The following is a 22,352-nucleotide window of genomic DNA, read 5'->3' on the forward strand; positions in this document are numbered from 1 at the left end:
GTAAATTATTGAAACACAATAATTATTGAAACACAATTATTGAAACACAAAAAGTCCCCCCACCCCCTTTCTCAGTCTGTATACGCACCATACATTTAAATCACACCCACCCAAAAGAATCCTGGGACCTGTAGTTTGCCAAGTGTGCTGAGAATTACAGCTCTGTGAGGGGAAAACTACGGTTTCCAGGCTTTGGGTGGGGCTTTAAATCTATAGTGTGTAGGCAGCCCCAGTTTGCCTTCTAATGGAGGTTTTTTGGGTAAGGTTACCAGACATCCCCATTTCCCGGGGACATCCCCAGATTTACAAATCAGCCCCCTGACAAAATCCATCTATTTAAGTAGGAAGTTGAAAAGTATCCCCGGATTCATTGGAGAAAAAATCTGGTAACCTTATTTTTGGTGGTCTTCGGCTGGAGTTGATGCAGTTGACCCATCTACTTCAGAACTGTTGACTTTGAATTGTACCAGCTGTGCAGGGTTTCCGACGGAGGACACCTGGCGATGCACCTCAACTGTGGAAGTCTTGGAACTTTTCAGTGTTTTTTTAAAAAATAGAACTGACTCCTGGTTTGTGGAGGCGCTCAGCAGAATACAGTGGCACCTCGGGTTAAGAATTTAATTCGTTCTGGAGGTCCGTTCTTAACCTGAGGTACCACTTTAGCTAATGGGGCCTCCCGCTGCCACCATGCCACCACCGCATGATTTCTGTTCTCATCCTGAAGCAAAGTTCTTAACCCGAGGTACTATAACCTGACGTGTCTGTAACCTGAAGCATCTGTAATCCGAGGTACTACTGTACCCTTCCTTCTGTGGGAATTTAGCTACAATTTCTGTTTGCAGAGAAGACAGCCCAGGGTCCTTTGACCCTTTAATTAGTTCTCTTTTTCCCTCCTAGAAAAACTACGCAAGGCACTCTCTTTTAAAGTTTAAATAACATATAACTTTTACTTAGCGCATTTGCACGTTAAAATATACAATGTGGGTAGGCGATACTTAAGTCGCTCAAACATCTTACACAGATTAAACTTTTACAGACAAACTTAACTCTCTGACTCTGAGGCAGACAGCAGCACAACAATTTATACCTGCTGCTCTAACTGTTAGAACTGTTGAACTACCGGTAACTGCCACAACTGCCACAGAGTGAATGGCATCTTAGAGTTTTACAGCTCTTGCAACTAACCCTTTACATATGCATTTTGGATGCTAACACCCCACACCTGAGATTCTTGGACAGCTGAGCAGCAGTCTCTCTCTCTCTCTCCCCATTCACACAAATAAAAAGCAGCAAAACCCCTGAGAGGTAGCCACCTGACGACTGCCATTTTGTTTTCCCCACAGCACACCTGACTGACACTGTGCCTGTGCCAGGCCTGGTCCTTAGTGCTTAAAAAACATATTTCAAGTGGTAAAAAATAAAGCTTCACATAATTATATCTGAAATCCTTACAACAGGCTCATGAGGACCAATTTTATTACCCCTCCATTGCAGGTAGAAGGCTGAGGCTGAAAGAATAATGGGGTGTTTCGGGCCGCCAAGCAAATTTGCTGCTGAGATTTAAACGCATTGTTTTCCAGCTTACACTTTCCAGCTTGCACTAAACCTCACCAGCTCATAAAGACAGGGTCCGTTTCATTCTGTATGTGTGGGTAAAATTTGGTTCATCAGTGATACGGGCAAGAAAACACATGCAAGTCCTAATAACCTCAAACCCATTTAAATGGGTGTGAGGTTTTGAAAGAGGTGAATGGCTTGCCCTACGGTGCTGGCCCTACCATTAGGCAGCGTGAGGTGATGGAGGGGGAAAGCTGTGCGCACCCCCTGCACCCCCAAGCTAGCTTGCTGCTGTTTGATGCAGTGAAGGCTGCTGTCCTGTTAGCAGTGTTGAAGTAAATTGAACTGCTGGTCCAGTGAGCTTTTGTATATTGAACGGAGGAGGCTGCCACCTGTGCCTCAGGCAGCAAAATGTCTTGGGCTGGCTGAAGTTACAGCTGGAAACCCATGCAGTTCACTCTCATGTTGTGAGGCTTTAAATCGTCCTGGGCTGGCAGCTTCCAGCCTAGAGCTTGTGGCAAAATGACAGAAACCACCCCTGCCTCTGAACCCCTAGTGACCTTGAACTTGGTTCCTTTTAAAATGCAACCTCAGGGTAGCCAACAACATTCCCCTCCGCCTTAATAATAAGTAGTGAAAACTGAATGGCACTAAGAATATGTCTGCTTGTATGTATGATCGTTGCTAGGTAAATGTACAATACAAGTCATGGATGCCTGCACACTCTCACTGGAAGTTAGCAATTCATTATTTCTGTGCATAAACACCATTATAATGTACAAGAACACCATAAATCTCTCCCTTTCCCTCTCTCTATCTCTGACCAGGACATATAAGTGTCAAAGTTCTGCACCAGGTGACCTGTTTATTCATCCTGATTTGCTTGCTCCAAAGTTTATGAGAAGGTTAGACAATGTCCGGTCTTTATTTGTTGTCATTTGTTTGCAGTGAGGTTATACAACGCTGAGGATTCATCCTGATTTGCTTACAGCAGTTTTATATGCCTTCCCCCTTAATCATTTGATCTTCCCACTCTTTTCAATGTATTCCCGAACTGCAAAAAGTCTATTTTTTAAAGCGGCTTTGTTGCAACATAGCACTTTAATCATGCAAACCTACATTTCTGGTATGTGCTTAAATTTCTTCTGCAAAATGCCAACAGTCTGGAGGCAGCCTAAATGAATATCTAAGTCAGTGGTTCCCAAAAACCTACCCGCTTGCATGGATCACTTGAAAATTGCTAATGGGCTTTGCAGACTACCTAATGATTATTCTGCCCGTGCTGCATGCTGTTTGATTTGTAGTTGTCCTTTTTTTGGCTTATTTTATTTCTTACATTGTGTTTTATTGTATTATAATTTGCACCTCATAGATTTCATATTGTAACACAATAGAATATGATTTAAGAAAGAAAAGATGCAATAAAATAAAATAAAAATATCAACATGAATATTCAGGCATGCTGCAGACCACCTGAATGAAACTTGTGGTTCACTGGTGGTCTCCTGATCTTCAGGGACTTTCTTGAAGATCTTGGGAACTCCTGATCTTCAGGGACTTTTGATCTGCATGTGCATAGAATGGGCACCTAGCTCTCATTTGGCATAGTTAAACGTGTGAGAGTTCAGCCTATTGTGCACAGAAATGTGAGTCGTAACATATGGAAGTCAGAGGTAAAGGTAGCAAACCAATTTAGTGCTTATGTGGGTCTTCTAAATAGTTTGAGATGCAAATTAAATAGTATGCCCCTAGACATTATGAATGTGATGCTACTTCTAAAAGCATTCTCAGCCTACCAGCACATTACTCTGTACTCTTAGGATAATCAGGAATGTCAATGCTAGCCCACTGTGGCTGGTGTTCTGACATAGGTCTTCCGAAAACAAGGGGTGGTGAATAGTGTCTTGATCTCTCCCTCCCACCTCCGCCCATCTTTCCTTGGCTTGATGTGTCTCTTGTACTTAAGAACTGACTGAAGAGAACAAAGAGAAAAGTAGAGAAAACCCAAACCTGTGGTGCCCCTTGAGTTTTCATTGAGGATGAGTGAAGCAGAGCTATCTCATGTTTACATGTTTTCAAGCACTGTATACACTCAAGTTGTTTCAAGCTACTGCTACCTGTTGTTATTTGCCGTGTGGCAGTGCGGAATAGCCCTATAATAAATATTTTTTTTAATGTACATGTAGCTTCAACATTTATGATAACATATTTAGTTCTTTGACTGTATGATTCAAAAGTACCTAGATGGAGATAGGGTTACAAGTTTGCTGCATTTATTGCATGAAGGAACTGATCCATAAATATATCAACAGTGTTTCCCAGTTGTTGTATGAAAGATCTTGATGGATAATTTTTTTCCCTTTTATAACAAATTTATTTTCTTTGATGAGATGAGATATTACACTCCATTTTAACTTGGATTTTATGATATACTAACAGGGCAAGGGGTTAGAAACCCCCACTGTGTAAACTATTAACAGCTGTTCATTTTTTTACTTGTCTACAGGTTTCAAACAAATAAGGCCAAGAAGGCAAGCTATGGTTAAACGTAGAATACTTTGCAAAATGAAGCAAGGCCACTTTAGCATTGGACCTCATTAGAGGGGTCATCGTGTTCATTGCTTATGTAGGCCAAACTCATGACTTATGAATAGTCATGCAATTGTTTCATGAATATTCAGCAACAGCGATAATAAACTAGAGCAAACTAGTACGGTTCATCTTAAAACAGATACGGGTATGGGAAACAGTACAACAAACCCATCATTGCCTGTGGTGTTCACGTTCATTTCTTTTGCCCCATCATGGCCTGCTGGTCAAATAGCTTTTGCAGGTTTAAGAAGCATTACAAAAGCCTACCTAACCTGTTTGATCAGATATGATAGCGGGGGCAAAGTAAATTAATGGATACATCACTAACAATGAACATACTCTCTTCAGCTCTCTGAAATACTATTTTGCTCTCCCAGTTTAATTTACTGCTCTTTCTCAAAGTTCAGCTTTGCTTCCCACACAACTTGTTCCTTACTAACTGCTATGAAAACTTGTTTCGCTCCCCCTCTTTCTCTTTCACATTGACTTCAGAATAAATTTTCCTGCAATAGCAGGAGCTTTCCCCTGCTCAACCTGGAAACACCAGGGATTGAACCAGAGACTGAGTACAAAACAAATGTTCTGCCACTGAGGTCTACAGGTCTGTTGGCCTGTCCTTTTGAAAGTATGCAGAAGGCTGCTGTACTGGGTAGAAAAAAATACCTCCTTTGCCAGCACGGCATGATCTATCCTTTCATAGCCAGCTTGCCCTGATGTGTTGGCTTGCGATAGTAGCATAGAAAGAAACTGTGCGTTCTTATCGAATTTGTACACCAAGCCGATACATGTAAGACATCCCTATGAAGACAATTTTAAGTGACCTCAAGTGGCAGCTGTATCTTGCGCAGCACCATTTGACTGCAGTGCCTGCGTGTGGAGAGTGAATGACTCTAATGCCATATCTACACTACACTACACTACACTACACTACACTACACTACACTACACTACACTACACTACACTATAGTGGTAGTACTTCAGTTTGTTTGCCGTGGCCTTTATTTCTCTCCCACAAAGAAATTGGGCTATTGTAGTTTGGTGAAAGGGACGCGGGTGGTGCTGTGGGTTAAACCACAGAGCCTAGGGCTTGCCGATCAGAAGGTCGGCGGCTACGGGGTGAGCTCCCGTTACTCAGTCCCAGCTCCTGCCAACCTAGCAGTTCGAAAGCATGCCAAAGTGCAAGTAGATAAATAGGTACCGCTCCGGCGGGAAGGTAAATGGCGTTTCCGTGTGCTGTTCTGGTTCGCCAGAAGCGGCTTAGTCATGCTGGCCACATGACCCAGAAGCTGTACGTTGGCTCCCTCGGCCAATAAAGCGAGATGAGCGCCGCAACCCCAGAGTCGGCCACGACTGGACCTAATGGTCAGGGGTCCCTTTATCTTAGTTTGGTGAAGGTGCTGGGTCTATTAGAGATCATTATCCCCCTCCTCACAGACCTGCAGTTCCCAAGATTCCATGTGGAGGAGCAATAATATCAAGCCAGCTTAAGATATGCCCTTTGAGACTATGAAAATGTAGTGTTTAGCCAATTAGCCTAATAAAACACTCGGGCTTTAGCCATTTCATTGATGCAATGTCCGTTTACTCTGTATGTTTTTGTGTTGGTGATGTATACCATATTTGTTTTAGCTAAATAATATACCAGATTTTGTCCCCCAAAATGTATTTCTTTGGCTGGCAGTTTTCCAGCTTCTTTCCTTTCCATTTATTTAGCATAATAAGTTTTGAAATTATTAAACTCACACGATAAGGTAGCTAGATTCATACAGCACGCTGAAATGCAGAAACCTTGATAGAATCCCACATTTAAAATCATGTTTCCTAGGAAACGACTTTTTGTAAGTAACTATTTCCAAATTCCTTTATGCATATGAGTTGCTCCCTACCCTCAGTGGCTCACTCACATTGATTGCTCACATGTTTGATATGCCAACTAGCTGCTTTCTTGCACAACACAAAACAAGTATGTCTATTTTAAATCAGAAATGTTGGTGGCTATGTCAGTTAGTTAGTTAGTTCATTAAATTTGTCAGTCACTTTACCTTGCCCAGGGCAACACAAAGCAACTTGCAACCCAACAAACAGACAATAAACCCCACGTAAATACATTGAAAGCAAGAGGAAAGAGAAATACAGTAAAAGCATCCCACCGGTCAGATCACAGTGAAACATGGGATGCTCAGGATACTGGTGTAAACTGTAGGTGGTAGTTACGGGTACAAGGTGTGTGGGGGTCAATTTAAAAACCATTGCACAAGACTTTCAGAGTTAGGAATAGTTTTCACTTCTTTTGCTCCAATTCACAAGAGAGAATCTTCTTAATAATGCATTTCAGAATTATCAAAAAAATCTACCACCCTCCGACATTTCTAATTCTCCTGCCACCCGACAGGACAAAAAGTCTGCATTTTAGTGAGGATGCTGTGCTTGATGCGGTGCAGTAAAAGGTTGAAGGTAAATCTCCCAACAGTGTACTCTTAGCATTCAAGCCAGCCCATTGTTCACAGCCACCTAGCAAATCTGCGTGATCTGAAATAAAAGTGAATGCTATGAAGAGCACTGCAGGGCACGGATGTCCAGATTCATAGCCCAAGCTTCCTTTTCCGCTGCAGAGTAATTCTGCTGCCAGGGAAAGAATTTTTGACTAAAAATAGAAAGAAGTGAAGGATTCTCTGTTGTTCTGAGATGGCACCACCTCTGTATAGAGGTTGGCACCAGCCATATCCAACCCCTTGCAAGGCCAGGATCTTTACACCAAAGCAAGTGTGTGGTAGGAGAGGCAAGGGAGGAATGTTTGGCTTGAATGCGGTGAAGCCTTGAACAATTGTCCAAACTGTTGTGAGAAGTTGTAGCCCTTCAATTATGTAATATAATTTATTTGGAGAGAGTCTCCCCCATGTCTCCCTCTTACTTACTTACTTACTTACTTGCTTACTTACTTGCTTGCTTGCTTGCTTACTTACACACACACACACAGAGAGAGAGAGAGAGAGAGCTCTCCATATCACCATAGTTTCCTTGCTAGAAATGCCAAGTTTCGGTGTGATTTTTTTAATATATATACATATATATAGTCTGCAGAAGAAACAAATTACTATGCACTACAAAACAGAACTGGCATTTCAAATTTAAAACAGATGACATCAGCATTACACATGGAACCAGACACCATCAAATCATATGCCACCTCATAAATATTCAAGCTGGTGGGGCAAAAGAAATGTAAAGTGCATGGCTGGCCAACAGGGCTCTCCAGGGACTGGGAGCAGGGCGGAGGGAGATTCCTTTCTTGGAGGCTTTTAAATAATGCATGTATGCAGTCCGTTCTGAGTAGCCTATAGGGAGGCAACTCAGCAGCGTCTGCAGATTTCTTTTGGGGTCTGCATTACACTGTGGTTTATGAGAATGGAGCAAATGAAACCTAGCGATGGTTCTTAGCGTAGGATAGAAATGACCATTTGACACAGGGATGGGGGAAACTGTTGGATATTGTTGGTATCCTGCTCCCATCAGGCCCAGGGCAGCCTGTCCAAAGATCAGGGAAGATGGGAGCTGGAGTTCAGCTTCGTTTGGAGAGCCACGGTTTTCCCGTTCCTTATTTCGTGGAGTCCATAAAGCAATGTGTGAAAACACGAGGAAAGGCCTAATAGCGGCATAGGCACCCCCAGGCACCATTTTTATTGCACATTTGCGATGATTTGTTCTCATGATGCTTTCGGAGTGGTCACATGTGACCCAGTTTTCAATACAGTTTGTGCCTTCAAATTTTTTGGGGTGGTCAAATTGCTTCATTTCCAATCAGTGCATATCCCATAGCAGGGGTCAGCAACCTTTTTCAGCCATGGGCCGGTCCACTGTCCCTCAGACCATGTGGTGGGCCAGACTATATTTTGAAAAAAAAAAAATGAACGAATTCCTATGCCCCACAAATAACCCAGAGATGCATTTTAAATAAAAGGACACATTCTATTCATGTAAAAACACACTGATTCCCGGACCGTCCGCGGGCCAGACTGAGAAGGCGATTGGGCCTCATCTGGCCCCTGGGCCTTAGTTTGCCTACCCCTGCCCTATAGCACTCTGCTGAAATCCTGTAACTTTCCAAACCACAAATGCTCTGGGTTTTTTTTGAAATACTTTCTGTGGTGGGAAAACAGGGACCTTCAGTCCTTGCGACTGCTTCATTGGGGCAAGACCTGCTGCTGTGGCCACTAGGACTGAGCTGTTTTGTTTCCTTGAGTAATGAGTTGACGACACTAACATAAGGTATTTTACTTCTGACCTTTGTCTGACTCCACCTCTGGACAGCAGGTCAGCTCCATGCTTCTCCCCCACCACACTGGTCATTACAGGATTTGCTGTGAACCCTGAGAATGTCAAATCAGAAGTAAGTCTGACTGAATTCAGCAGGACTTACTCCAAGATTTCAGCCTTACATATAAATAATAAGCACTACCCCAATGCACAGCCTCTTAAATAGATCTCCCATCTAGCGGCTGATTAATGTCAACCATGACAGGACAGGATTTGGTCCCTGACAATTCACTGGGGCCTCCTAGCGACATTCTAGTCTAGACTGCAGGGCAATGTCTGAGGGTGCTGAAGTCCAGGAAACAATTTGGGAAAGGCAACTGAATAGCAGAGAAACAGGGTGCAGGAACAAAGGTATTTCTGAAATAATACCACTTAGAAGTAGAAGGGAAATTCCTGTGCGTGATGTGGATATAAATCTAAAGTTTGCGGTATCCAAACCAGATCACAGCATGCCTTTGGAAAGGGTCCATAGACGGGCAGCCGCTGTCAGAACCATCTGTTATTGCTGAATGCCTCATCATTCACAATGCAACTGAGCATCCAAATATGCTGAATCTTCCATTTCACTTTACATTCCCTGGAATTTTTCTAACCTTAGGTCTCCCCTCTCTCTTTAATTTTGCTATGAGTTCATCAAATGTTTGCTCGGATTCTTGAAGGTAGGAAAGGAAATGAGCTCAGACAAGGCTCACAGCGGCATTACTTCGCCACGTGTTGCATGGGCAACAGGGAAAACGAACTCATTGCACAGAGAAGATATGCAGAACATTAAAAAGGAAAGATATGAAACGCTCTGTTTTGTTTTGCGCTCTGCAAAAAGCCATTTCTGAACCTTTCCAAATCCTTCTATAATGAGACTGATATGTAACAATAATGAAAACACTGGGTTTTCGCACTCAATCCCCCAAATCCTAAAGGGTGGGCACTTTTGGCTGCTCACACTCAGGGATATTGGTTGGGGAGGACAAGGCATTCCTGTGAGAGACTTTGTGGGTTTTAATGAGTATTTCCTTGGCTCCTTTTAAGATCTGTGGAAATCCTAGCCTGCCAGGAGCTAAGGGTGTTCAGGTGCCTTCATGGCTTAACATGAGGTTCTGTCTGTGACTGTTCTCTACAAATTCAAGCTGTACAGACTCTCAAGCTCAAGTGTAATTGCAAAGGGGGAAAGAAAGATAGCAGCCTGATCTGTAGGGTTTCATGTGATCATGTGCACATGTTGTTAGACATTCCCTAATTCCCTAGGCAGAAAAAAATAATCTAGGGGCAGTGCTACTCAGTTTGCCATCCTTTTGCAGGATCTGTCTGCCAGATGGACAGGCATCTGACTGACACAGTTTCCAGTACCCTTTTGAACAAAATTCTCCAGTATCCCTAGCTGCTGCTGAGATGATAGACTTCTTCAGATGGGAGAAGGAAACATCTATTTTCCAGTATATGATTACTGCAAAGCTCTCTGCTTTGCCATATAGTAGCTATCTGAAACCTTTTCCACCTAGCACCGCTAACTACAAAAAGAGATTTTTTAAAATAAAAGATGTTCACCCTAATTATATGCATGTATACTTGGAGGAATGTCCCAAGTAATAGGAATGCATAGGATGACAGCCTTTGTTTATCTTAAAACAAGAACACTATCCTATGCAGCACATATTTCAGTTTTTCCAAATTTGGGTCGGTACCTGGCTCATGTTCCAATAATGTATTGGTTTTGGCTGTGTTTAAATCTATTTTTGCTCTGTCCTTTCTTTTTCTTTTCTTTCTTTCTTTTTTTTTGCAACACAGGGTCTTCACTTCTGCTTTGTGCCAGTAGAGGATTTTTCAAAAAACAAACACAGCTCCTGGGAAGCCTCTGCAGATTCCTCCCAAAGTGCGTAATGGAAACAGGTGAAGTGTAAACAACACGCTCACCCACTTGTCTCGCTCCTCTTAGAATATTCCAACAATGTCTTTATTTAGTGACAGTTTGAGAGATGCTTACAAATAAGTAGCTAAAGATTTTCCTATGGCTGAGAGTTTTCAAATACATAAAATAAATAATCTGGGACCGGGGGGGGGGGGGGGGAGAATTCTTAAGATTGTGATCAAAAATATTTTGGGCAAAAACAGCACTATGTACTGGAAATAGTTGGATTAAATTTAGTACATTCGTTTTTAAGAAATGGATACCTGACAAACCAGAAAAATCTAAAAATAGAACCATGATATTCAGCATTGAGATATTTAGGCATTTCCTTCAAATAAGATATAATAACCATATAATTTAGCTTCATGTGCATGTTGTGCTTCCAAATAATGTAGTTGCAGTGTTTCTAATCAACGCCCACCCATCTCATTATTTTCCTTTTACTATGCTTGCCATACGTCAGAAAAAATCCTGACATGACCTAGTTTGTGGGTGTAAAAATGGCATCCGGATGGATGGCTACGCGATGGAAAAAGCAGTGGAAATAGCTCAAGAAGCTTAAAATCACAGTTTTGGTGGGTTTTCTTTAAAAAAGCATGTTGCGGGTGTCAGGAATTTTATTCCACCTATTCACCAAAGTTGTTTCCAGCCCATGGGCCAAATGTGATTGCTTGGACTCTACCCAGGCCACACCCCATCCTTAGCCACACCCCCTACCAGCCCTGCTTTGCATTTTCTTTGCTAGTTTTTGCCTGGCTGAACTCTGGTAATGACTTTTGCTTGTTTGGATGGAGGGTAGAGAGACAATTGCTACTGGTTTTTTGTACCCCCAGTGAGGCCATGACTGACTCCAGTTATGAAGGCTGCTGCTGAAGATGCCAGAAACCATCTTGCTATAGATCCTGAACGATTTGGCCCCTGCCCTCTGTTTGGCTCCTTCCCACACAGCCTTGGAGGGTGGCACCCTGACTGACTCCAGCTGCAAAGGTTGCTTCTGCGGCTCAAGGTGAGAGGCCAGAGAGATTTGGTTTGGAGATGATTATTTTTGCTGCTAGCTGGACTATATTATTGGGTTTTCATGATTAGAATTTACTATAATCAGTGGATTATTTAATTTTATGGTATTATTGTATCACTAATACTCGGGGCTTTTTTTCAGGGCGTACTCAAGGGCACCTTTTTTTGTTAAAATGTGTGGCACTTACTGTAACAACTTCATGGTGAATACTGGCACCTATTTTTCTAGGGGAAAAACACTGCTACTACTACACTGCTACTACTATTAATTACCCACCCTTCACCCTAAGGTCCCATGAATGTGAGACATTCTTTTAGGGAATTGTTTATATGACTATTTAAATTTTGTTAAGGTTTGTAGTTCATAGGGAGTTATAATCCATAAATATTTTGATGTTGTGAGCCACTTTGAACATGGTTTGAGCTTGGAAAGGTAAAGGTAAAGGGACCCCTGACTATTAGGTCCAGTCGTGACCGACTCTGGGGTTGCGGCACTCATCTCGCTTTATTGGCCGAGGGAGCTGGCATACAGCTTCCGGGTCATGTGGCTAGCATGACTAAGCTGTTTCTGGCAAACCAGAGCAGCGCACGGATATGCCGTTTACCTTCCCGCCGGAGCGGTACCTATTTATCTACTTGCACTTTGACATGCTTTCGAACTGCTAGGTTGGCAGGAGCAGGAACCAGGCAACGGGAGCTCACCGCATCACAGGGATTCGAACCGCCAGCCTTCTGATCGGCAAGTCCTAGGCTCTGTGGTTTAACCCACAGCGCCACCCGTGTCCCTTGAGCTTGGAAAAGCAGCATACAAATAAATGATGGTGATGATTTCCAGTTCAAAATATCTCAGGCATGGAAAGGGCTTGGAAAGATTCACTTTCTTTAACCTTAGGCTGGATTTGGTCCATGGGCCACAGGCTCTCTACCTCCTCCAGTCATTCTTTCCCAAGGCCTTCCATTGCCTTTCTTACACACCTGCTTCTCCTGCTTCTAAAAGCATTTGCTTAAATCACTGATAAGGACTAGGTACTTGATTAGGTATTTCTTCCAAAGTTCCCATTTAGGCAGAAGACAATGGATAAGCAAACACATTTTTTAAAAAAGCTTTTACCCGCCTCCCCTCTCCTAATATGCTCATCCTTCATTCTGCAAAACCTTTTGCAATCAAATGATTGGCAGCTACAAGGCCACTGCTTTGCATTTTAAAACCAATCTTTGTCTTTTAATTAAGGCCTGTTGTAAGAAATGTCTTTCCTTTTCCACCCCGCCTGAACACCCCACCTTTAATGTAAACATCCTATTTTATTCATCCACGAGGCTCTTCTTATTTGATGTATGGTTTAATTATGCCTCCAGTCACTCACTCTTAGAGAGAGAAAGGGAATGGAAATTAGTTCTAATTATGCTTGCTGCTTATATCATTTTTGTTCTACAAGATGAAACTGCCAGCCTCTATTATTTGGCATTTTCTCTGAAATAAATAGCATGAGATGAATTAGCTAATTGTTATTTTTTCACATGAAAAATACATACCATTTTTTTCGCCCCATAGGACGTACCTAGTTTTTTTGGGGGGGGGGAATAAAGAAAACAAAATTTATTTTCCCCCCCCCCAGGCATGGGGCTGGCGTGGGGGAAGCCCAAGCTTCCCCCGACCCCAGCCCCCAGAACAGCCTGATATCCGCAAGCCTAGGGAGCTGCGCTGGAGGGTTGCACGGAGCTACGCGGAGCCCGGGAGCGCAGGCAGCTCTGCGCAACCTTCAGGAGCCCGCCGTGGCTTTGCGCACCGACCCCTCTCGCTCTCCAGGCTTCAGCGAAAGCCTGTATTCGCCCCATAGGACGCACACACATTTCCCCTTCATTTTTGGAGGGGAAAAAGTGCATCCTATAGGGCGAAAAATACGGTATATACATTTTGAATCGCTTTTCAAATGCGCAGTGCTTTGTCACAATAAATAGCCTTCACGCTTTAGGACGTAGTAGCTTGTGTTAATGGACTTCTGTGCTGTTGGTGCATCTCCCACTTTGCGACTGACTGTGAGTGGCAGACATGTTTCGTATCTTCACAGAAGGTTCAACAAAAGTTTCTACAACCCCCAGAATTCGTCTTTTAAAACCAGCTGCTGGGAAACTCGAAGTGTTCAAATTGTGATTTACTGGTTCTTTATAGGCTTAGCATGTAGTTTATTACTTTTGGGGATCCCACTTGGACAGCTAAGCTTTATATCTGCATGGTAGCAGAGTTGTGAATCGCCCAGAACCAAAAAGCCAGTTCTCCATCTAACGACCAAAATATGTGTTGTTAACTGTTTAGTTCTGCCTTTGAGTCAGGGGTGGGTTTTTGTTTTTTTTGTCAGTGTGAGGGGCCTGACAATTGGGGGTAGTGGGCTTTAACCTGTTACGCACACACCCTGGTTGTCACGGTCTGGTTCACGGGTGATCGAAGTCTCGGCAGGGGACGTCAGGACCGGGGGCAAGATGGCGGGGAAGGAGCAGGAACGGGGGTCCAGAAGCCAGGAAGCCAAGAGTCTGAGGGTCCGAGGGTCAGGAAGCAAGGAGTCACAAAGTCAAGGGTCCAAGGATCAAGAAGCAAGGAGTCACAAAGTCAAGGGTCCAAGAATCAAGAAGCAAGGAGTCACAAAGCTGAGGTTCAAGGATCAGGAAGCAAGAGGCCAAACGCAGCAAGGCAGGAAGCGTGTTGCTGTGGCAAAGAGCTGAAGGGAAATGCTGACCTTATATCCCTTCCCAGCTCTAGCCACCAGTGAGTTACCAATCGGCCTCACCTGTGCGGCCACACCTTGCCTCTTCAGAACAAACTTAGGAAGGCCCCTGTTAAGCTGTGGGTGAACATATCAGACAACACAGCGATTCTTCAAACAGCTCTTGTTTATTCACAGGCCAGAACTGAACTGAAGGGTTCAGTCAGCCTGCTTATATAGAGCTCCAGTACAACGTAACTATAACAATTTTCTAAAACTATCCAATCACTGAACGTCACTTTCGATCCCTTATTTGCATAATTATCTACAGTATCCCCCTGCTAGCCCAGGGTGAGAACTTCAGTACATAACAGCCCCAGTCCTGCAAAGTCCTATTGGTCACAGAGCCTGGCTCCTGTACACACACCTGACACTGGTGGTCCAAGGTGGATGTTCCCCCCACCCCACAGGAGGAAAGGTCATTGAATCAGGATCACAGCAAGGGGCAAAGGGTTAACACCACTGCCCTCTAGCCACCTTACTAGAGTCCAAGGCAGGGCTGACATTGCAGGACTATGGCTCTGAGTAATCAACTTGCTCCTAGAGAGGCTGTAACCAGACTGAGCCTTTTGGGCTGATCAGGTGCTGATTCTCTCCAGGCTGCTACTGCATAGGGGAAAACCAGAACCACAACAGCAATGGATACTGGGAGCGGGGTACCCTCTCCTCCCCACACCCTGAATCTCCCCCCAATAATATATAACTGGATCTCTTTGAACTGCTCCAAGACTACCTGAAGACTGGAGGAGTGATGCTTTGCAGAGAGTGTTAGAATTGACTGAGGAATGTTCTGATACAAGTACAGTGGTACCTCGCAAGACGAATGCCTCGCAAGACAAAAAAACTCGCTAGACGAAAGGGTTTTTTGTTTTTTGAGCTGCTTCGCAAGACGATTTTCCCTATGGGCTTGCTTCGCAAGACGGAAACGTCTAGCAAGTTTGTTTCCTTTTTCTTAACACTGTTAATACAGTTGCGACTTGACTTCGAGGAGCAACTCATAGAACGCGGTGTGGTAGCCTTTTTTGTGGTTTTTAAAGACTTTGGTGATTTTTGAAGCTTTTCCAAAACTTTCCCGACACCGTGCTTCGCAAGACGAAAAAAATCGCAAGACGACAAAACTCGCGGAACGAATTAATTTCGTCTTGCGAGGCACCACTGTATTGGATCTCTGAGTGACCAGGACCATTCTTAGACCATTCTGCCACAGGGGATGCAAACTGGATTTTGCGGTCCCAAATTATGTGGTGACCAGTAGACAGACTAACTCCATATGAAAAACAAGAGAGAAATAATGATTCACTGATGCATGTGAGCACCAATAAATAATTATGCTTTTTTACTTTATGGAACTGTTTTTGCCTCACCCGGTACAAGTCATCTGCTCATAATCTGATACACAATTACACTTTGCAGCGGTAAATATCACACACATCATTCCTTGGTAGTGGGAGTTTAATTTCCCCATCTCTTTAACTAAAATTGAAAGCTCACAAGGAACTAAAGTGCACTGCAAGGAAAGAACTAGGTATCACTCAGGAGTGAACTTTGCAATTCTCCGCTCTTCAGAGCCATTTGGCAAAATACGGTCTGAGTCATCTACAAATAGAATTGCTTTTTTTCCGTGGTGGGGGAAGTGGGGGACAAATTTACAAGCTGTGAATTAACTTTTCTAACTGAATGTTATGGACGCTGTCCTCACCTCAGGCTGCAGTGTGATTACTGGGCCTGATTTTTTAAATAAAAAAACCAACAGTGAAAATTATAAAAATAGCATCTATAAGGATGAGCCAACTTATTAGATTCCCCTTGGAGGGAAAATAAGTTTTCTATCTCCAATCCAGGATTTTGCATCTTCATTTCCTTGAGTTGCCTCAGGTTTTGTTGGCATGGATCAATTGCTACATGACTTTTGTTATGTTAATTACCATTAATCATGTGTGTGGTAATGTAGAGCTGCCTTGCACTCTCCCAGTGCTCTCTTCTTATTTATTTATTGCATTTATATCACACCTTTTGATCCAAGGAGCTCAAGGTGGTATACATGCCCCCCCATTTAATCCTCACAACAACTCTGTGAAGTAGGTTAACCTGAGAGGCAGTGACTGGCCCAAGGTCACCCAATGGGGCCAAGTTGGTATTTGAGCCCTGGTCTCCCTGGTGGCGCTGTGGGTTAAACCACAGAGCCTAGGACTTGCTGATCAGAAGGTCAGTGGTTTGAATCCCTGCAACGGGGTGAGCTCCCGTTGCTCGGTCCCAGCTCCTGCCCACCTAGCAGTTCGAAAGCACATCAAAATGCAAGTAGATAAATAGGTACCACTCTGGTGGGAGGGTAAACGGCGTTTCCGTGTGCTGCTCTGGTTCGCCAGATGCGACTTAGTCATGCTCGCCACATGATCCGGAAGCTGTACGCCGGCTCCCTCGGCCAATAAAGGGAGATGAGCGCCGCAACCCTAGAGACTGGACCTAATGGTCAGGGGTCCCTTTACCTTTATCTTTACTCCCTGGTCCTAATCATTGTACCATACTGGCTCTCTTACTGGTAACAACTCTCTAGGGTCTCAGACAAAAGTCTTTCCTCTCACCTACAGACCTTTTAACTGTACTTCAAGTTATAGTCACTCCCAGTTGATATGCACCTAGTACCACAACCATGTCTTCCACCATGCTTTTCTACCTAAAGCTCTTGCTAGAACCACATCTTCCATAGTCCTCTGCACCATGGCACACTGTTAACCAGTGTTCTCCCAACATGCCTTTCGACTGCTCCTGCTACCACCTATTTGTTGAAAAGGAAAGAGAGTGACGAGCGAGTGTATTTGAAGGGGTTGCTATTTGGGGGTTTGGGGATGTGGGAGGGGAGCTGCAAATCCTTCTCTGGCTCAGACTGAAATCCAAACCAGAAGAGAACTTTGGGGGCTCATAAAACTTACCTCTTGTTTTGAGGCAGGCTTTATGAGTCTTCAGTGTTCATATCTGAGTCTGGCTTGGCAGAATTTTGCAGCATCTCTAGCTCAGATATTGGCTAAGTGCTCATTCCTTTTTGCAATTAGAAAAGAGAGAGAAAATGAACACTTAGGACAGTTTCAGGTCTCAAAACTCCTAAAGGTCATCCTTTTGAATATATTGGTAAAGTTTCTAAATCCTTCAGTTACAGCACAAAACCCATGAGGATGTCTGGCCCAGTCATTCTGTCCAATTGATTTTAGTTAGCTTTCTAAAGTGCATGTTTTCTCCAGCTCATGTTTCAATTTGTTGTTCACCTCATGGCCCTCTTGACACCATATAAACTCCGCACAAACACTGTCATCATTAAATGTAATCTCTTTCTCCATTATTCAAGGCCCTATTTATCTTGCAGCCCCAGAGAGACCAGCCAGGATGAATTAATGCTAACAGCTCTAAATCTGCAGATAATCTCTAGGGTTATTTTACCATACACAGTTCCTAGAAAGGTCCTTGTCAACCACTTGCTGCTCAGCTCCAGGTCTGGAAATCATCACAATTCAGAGCACGTTCTTCGAAACATTAATCATTGTTTGTTTTTAATAAACCTAGTCACAAAATTGGTTTTGATTCTTATGCATTGTAGAAATTTCAGCGAATGAACCAGGAAAAACTGACTGTGTGCAAAGGTATTTGATTCCATAACTCCTTCATAGCAACTCCCCTGTGAGGAAAAGGTGGGAGGAGTTTTTAGTTTAGAGGAAAGGCAAGTAAGATGTGACATGATACAAATTTGTAAAATTATGCATTGTGTGGAGAAAGTGGATCGAGACCCCCCCCCCCAACCAACACTAGAACCAGTGAAGCTGAAAGTTGGAAGATTCAGGACAGGTAAAATAAATTACTTCTCAACGCAGCACATAGTTAAACCATGAAACTTGCACTAATTTGGTTAGTTACTCTGTGCAGGCTCCAAGGCCTCATCAAGAATAAAGTTTTTCATATCATTAACTCAGTTTGAAGTGAGTTCCTACATGAATGGCGGAAGACAAAACAGGGCCAGAGTCAAAAATAGACAGGTAGCAGCACGCTACAAGGTCACCTCTTTCCAGTCTCTTCTTTTGCGTCTTCCTTCCACTCAATCTCTTTTCCTTCCTTCCTTCCTATATAAAATGAAGTGCTGGTACTCATATCTTGATAAATGTGGTGTGGGTGCCAACACAAAATGGGTGCCACAAGCAGCAAAAAGAGATGCTAGCACCCAAGGCATTTTGGCACAAGAGGTGAACCACAAAATGATGCCCCCGCACCATAGGAAAACGGGTGAGGAAAGATTTGCTTTGGGAACAATGTGGGGAAGGGGTTGGCCAAATCAACCTTACTGAATGATTGAAGTGTGAATCAAAGGCAGTGGGTGGGGAGGGGCTCACAGAACCATGCCGGGCAGGTGCAGAGCCCAGGAGACCACAGAGGTCAGCCCTCCCCATTTCCTCCTAGGGGTGGGAGCAAGGCCATCTTAAGCATATGTGGCGCCGGGGTGCAAAGATCCGACCAGCGCCCCTAGATTGCCCAGAGTTGTCAACCTTTTTTAGGGAGAGAACCCCCTAAGTTGTTGACCTTTTTTTAAGGGAACAGTTTACCTTTAGAACAGTTGGGGGATGCAATGCAGGGACTCACAGCTCCCCATGCACAGGGGCATACAAATGTGGGTGCAGGTTCCATGCTGGGGGGGGCAAAATGTTGGGTGGCACAGTCGCCGTGCTGGCCGCCTGCTACCAGCTGTCTGTGCGCGGTGGATCCTGTCCGGAGATGTTTCCTCTGCTGCTGCTGCTTGCATTCCCCGTCGTTCTGCGCTGGCACCCCACGTTGGGCAGCGCTGAGAGCGTGCGCCAACAGCGGAAAAGCCAGCAAAGGAACCCGCAGCTCGGAGCATGCAACAGGATGTGCCGCGCAGCACCCACAACGTTACATGGTGCTCTGGGTGCAGTGCTGAAACAGTTAGCCCCATGCAGCTGGGGCAAGAGCTGACAGCCGAGCGGAGTGGAGCCCGTTGGAGCGCCACAGGCTCTTCTGCTGCAGGCGGCTCGGCGCAAGTCCAGGGGCAAACGCTGGAGTCCAGGGAAGAGCCACCCATAGCAGAAGAGCCTGTGGCACTCCAGAGGACTCCGCTCCACTCGGTGCTCTTCCCCGGACTCCAACGCTTGGCCCCAGACTCTGAGCCTGGCGCCCCTGAGAGCCCGGCGCCCGGGTGCCGTGCACCCCTAGCGCCAATGGTTAAGATGGCCCTGGGTGGAAGGAGACCCTGTTCGCCAAAAGGCTGCTGTAGAGGCTGCATGGGGGGGGGGTGCTTAGGAGGCATCAGATCCAGCCTCCACGGAGCATGCCGCAGCCATTGCTGCTACAGCAGCAGCAGGCAACAATTCCTTGGAGGCTGGATCTACTGCCACTGCGGATCCTGCCGCCCAAGGCAGTTGCAGTTGCCTTCCCTTGCCACGTGGGTGGGCCGGCCCTGGATGATACTCTGTACCAGTGAGTACTGTCACAAAAAAAGCCCTTGCACAAATCTATGTATTTATTAGAGAACAATTATTTTCATGTCAAAGAGGACACACACACCACCACTGTCTTAAGCAGGTATCAGAGCATAACCCCCAATTTGAAAGGCCTTCCTTTTATTAGGTACTCCAACAACCTACTAAGTACTGTGAAGGATCAAAATTCTATGCTCACGCCACATCTCCCTTTCTTTATAACCCAAACAGATGTCTAACATTACAGCTCCCATTAAGTGCAAGTTTTCAAAACGACACTTAACTGCATCGCTGTCTCCATTAACCATTTGGGTGGAAAATGTCAGAAGAGCCACTCTGGCACATTTTTTCTAGCACTGAAAAAAAAAAGCATTATCCCCTTTTTGTGTTATTCTTGGACCTCTTTGCTAATAAAACTCCTTCCCAATCTTGGTGGAGTCCTTGAGAAGGCAGAGATGGTCTGTTTCTAATTGTTTTCTTATTGTTGGCTTTCAACATCACATCTTTTCTGCTGATGTCTGCCTCAAAATCCCTTCCGAGGGAATATAGTGTTTCTTCCATGAGATGGTGATCAGACTTCATGGCAGGATGTTTATCTGAAGGGGGAAAATGTTTTGATCTGTAGCTGTCATCTTAGGTTGGATCTTGCGTGCGTTAATTTGGATACAGTTTGGTTCGAGGGGTTATTTTACACGGTTTTTATCTTGTGTTATTATAATAAGGAGACATTTTACTAATGGCCATTGTTTTTCCACCTTTTCAATTAGATTCAAGTCTTAAGTGTTATGTGTTCAGCAATGCATATTACTTGAACAATTCACATTTTAACATGGTGTAAGGAATTCCTAATTCACTGTTGTGACATTTGCTGTTTTCCATTCATGCGATATGTCCCAATGGCATTGAATGTGTAGTTTTTGCATATGAAGAAAATTGGCAGGATATTTTCTAATGAAAAAGGGCAATCCCTGCATAGCTGGTACAGCCATGGTCTAGGAGTGCTCCTGGTTCCATCTCTGTCACAAGAGGACCATGTGATCTCAATGTCTACGAGTGTCTTTTACCAACTTTGGCTGGTAATACAGCTTCTGCCATTCTGGACCTGGTTACTTCCAGGTTGGACTACTGCAATTTAGTCTACATGGGGCTGCCCCATAGGTTGGCCTAGAAGCTGCAGTACAAAATGCCCTGGCTTCCACTGTTCACTGGGGCAGACTATCACCGTCATGTAACGCGGCTGCTGAAATAATGGAACTAGCTGCCAATTAGCTACGAGACTAAGTTCAAGGTATTGGTACCTGTAATTATTTTGTGTGGTCAGAGTAATATTGAAGTACTTACATTTTTGATTGAACGATTCCAGACTATATGCTGCAAATATGTCATTCAGATCTGATATTTTTGGTGTGCATGCCTGGCATGTTAACTTCTACACAATCCTGTTTTCTTAGCATGGATATTAATTGCTGTTCTGCCACTTGTTATCCATACCAGTGGACTAAGTTTGGCTGCATGTATCCTTCCTGAGAGATTTTGTTATTGTTGTTGTTCCTCCCCAAGTCACTCCTCTCCTGCCCTTTTCTGTTTTAGGCATGGGCTCATCATTATTATACAGCTCCCGGTGAATTCTGAAGACGCACCTCTTTACTGTGGCTTTTGACACTTGGGGTGTATATTTTTAGGACCCACCTTATTTTGTGATTGCAAGATGTTTTTAAAAGTTTTTAATATTGTGTTTTAATGCTATAATCTGCCCCTGGTACCTTAGAATGAACGACAGGTAATTAATAAAAATAATGTCCTATACAGCTTAGGACCAGGATGCCTATATATTGTCTCACCCATTATAAACCCAACTGAGCAATGCACTCTGCATTGCTGGAGATACCATCTCGTCAGGAGCTCCTTTCTGTATGATATAGTAATAATAATAATTCTATTATTTATACCCCCCCCCCATCAGGCTGGGTTTCCCCAGCCACTCTGGGCGGCCCCCAACAGAACACTAAAAGCAGAATAAAACTTCAGACATTAAAAACATCCATAAACAGGGCTGCCTTCAGATGTCTTCTAAAAGTCAGATAGTTGTTTATTTCCTTGACAACTGATGGGAGGGCGTTCCACAAGGCGGGTGCCACTACCAAGAAGGCATTCTGTGTGATTCCCTGTTACTTCACTTCTTGCAGTGAGGGAACCAGCAGAATGCCCTTGGCACTGTACCTCAGTGTCCGGGCTGAATGATGGGGGTGGAGATGCTCCTTCAGGTATACTGGGCCAAGGCCATTTAGGGCTTTAAAGGTCAGCACCTACCCAGCGGTGGAGCATATGCCAGTGCTGCCCAGGGTGGGCTGGCTCACAAGGGGTGCGGGGTACAGAGGGTGCCCTCCCAAGCACGGAATAGCCGCTTGGGTGCATGGAGCGGCGTGCTCTTCAGCCGGGATGGAGCAAGCTGCCCACGGGAGCAGAGCGAGCCATCAATGGTGGACATTTGGCGCGCCGACCACCTGCGACTGCCAAATGTCACCCCCCCCAGCAAAGATACCCGAGGCAGTCCACCCCCACCACACACCCCTTCCTCTACCCCCGTACCTACCCTTCATATCTTTGTTCCATTACATTTCAGGAAAGCACCTTCTCTGTTGTCATTTCAGCTTCCTTTTTCAGCCAACCTTTTAAGTGGATAGGTTGTTTTTTTAACCACCATTTGTATCTGTACAGTGGTACCTCGGGTTACA

General features: G+C 44.4%; 1 long non-coding RNA gene across 2 annotated transcripts; it reads left to right on the forward strand.

The window, feature by feature from the left end:
• Positions 1–792: 792 nt before the first annotated feature.
• LOC308475408 lies at positions 793–17,706 on the forward strand. 2 transcript variants are annotated; one of them, XR_013985156.1, is made up of 5 exons: positions 793–1,494; positions 2,385–2,462; positions 10,247–10,331; positions 11,201–11,373; positions 17,502–17,706. It is a non-coding gene; the product is annotated as an uncharacterized lncRNA (long non-coding RNA). The 2 variants fall into 2 exon arrangements; XR_013985157.1 differs by lacking the exon at positions 793–1,494 and adding an exon at positions 1,548–1,794.
• Positions 17,707–22,352: the final 4,646 nt, after the last annotated feature.

This window comes from Podarcis pityusensis (genome assembly GCF_964106645.2).
Source record: "Podarcis pityusensis genome assembly, chromosome: 4".
NCBI lineage: Eukaryota > Metazoa > Chordata > Lepidosauria > Squamata > Lacertidae > Podarcis > Podarcis pityusensis.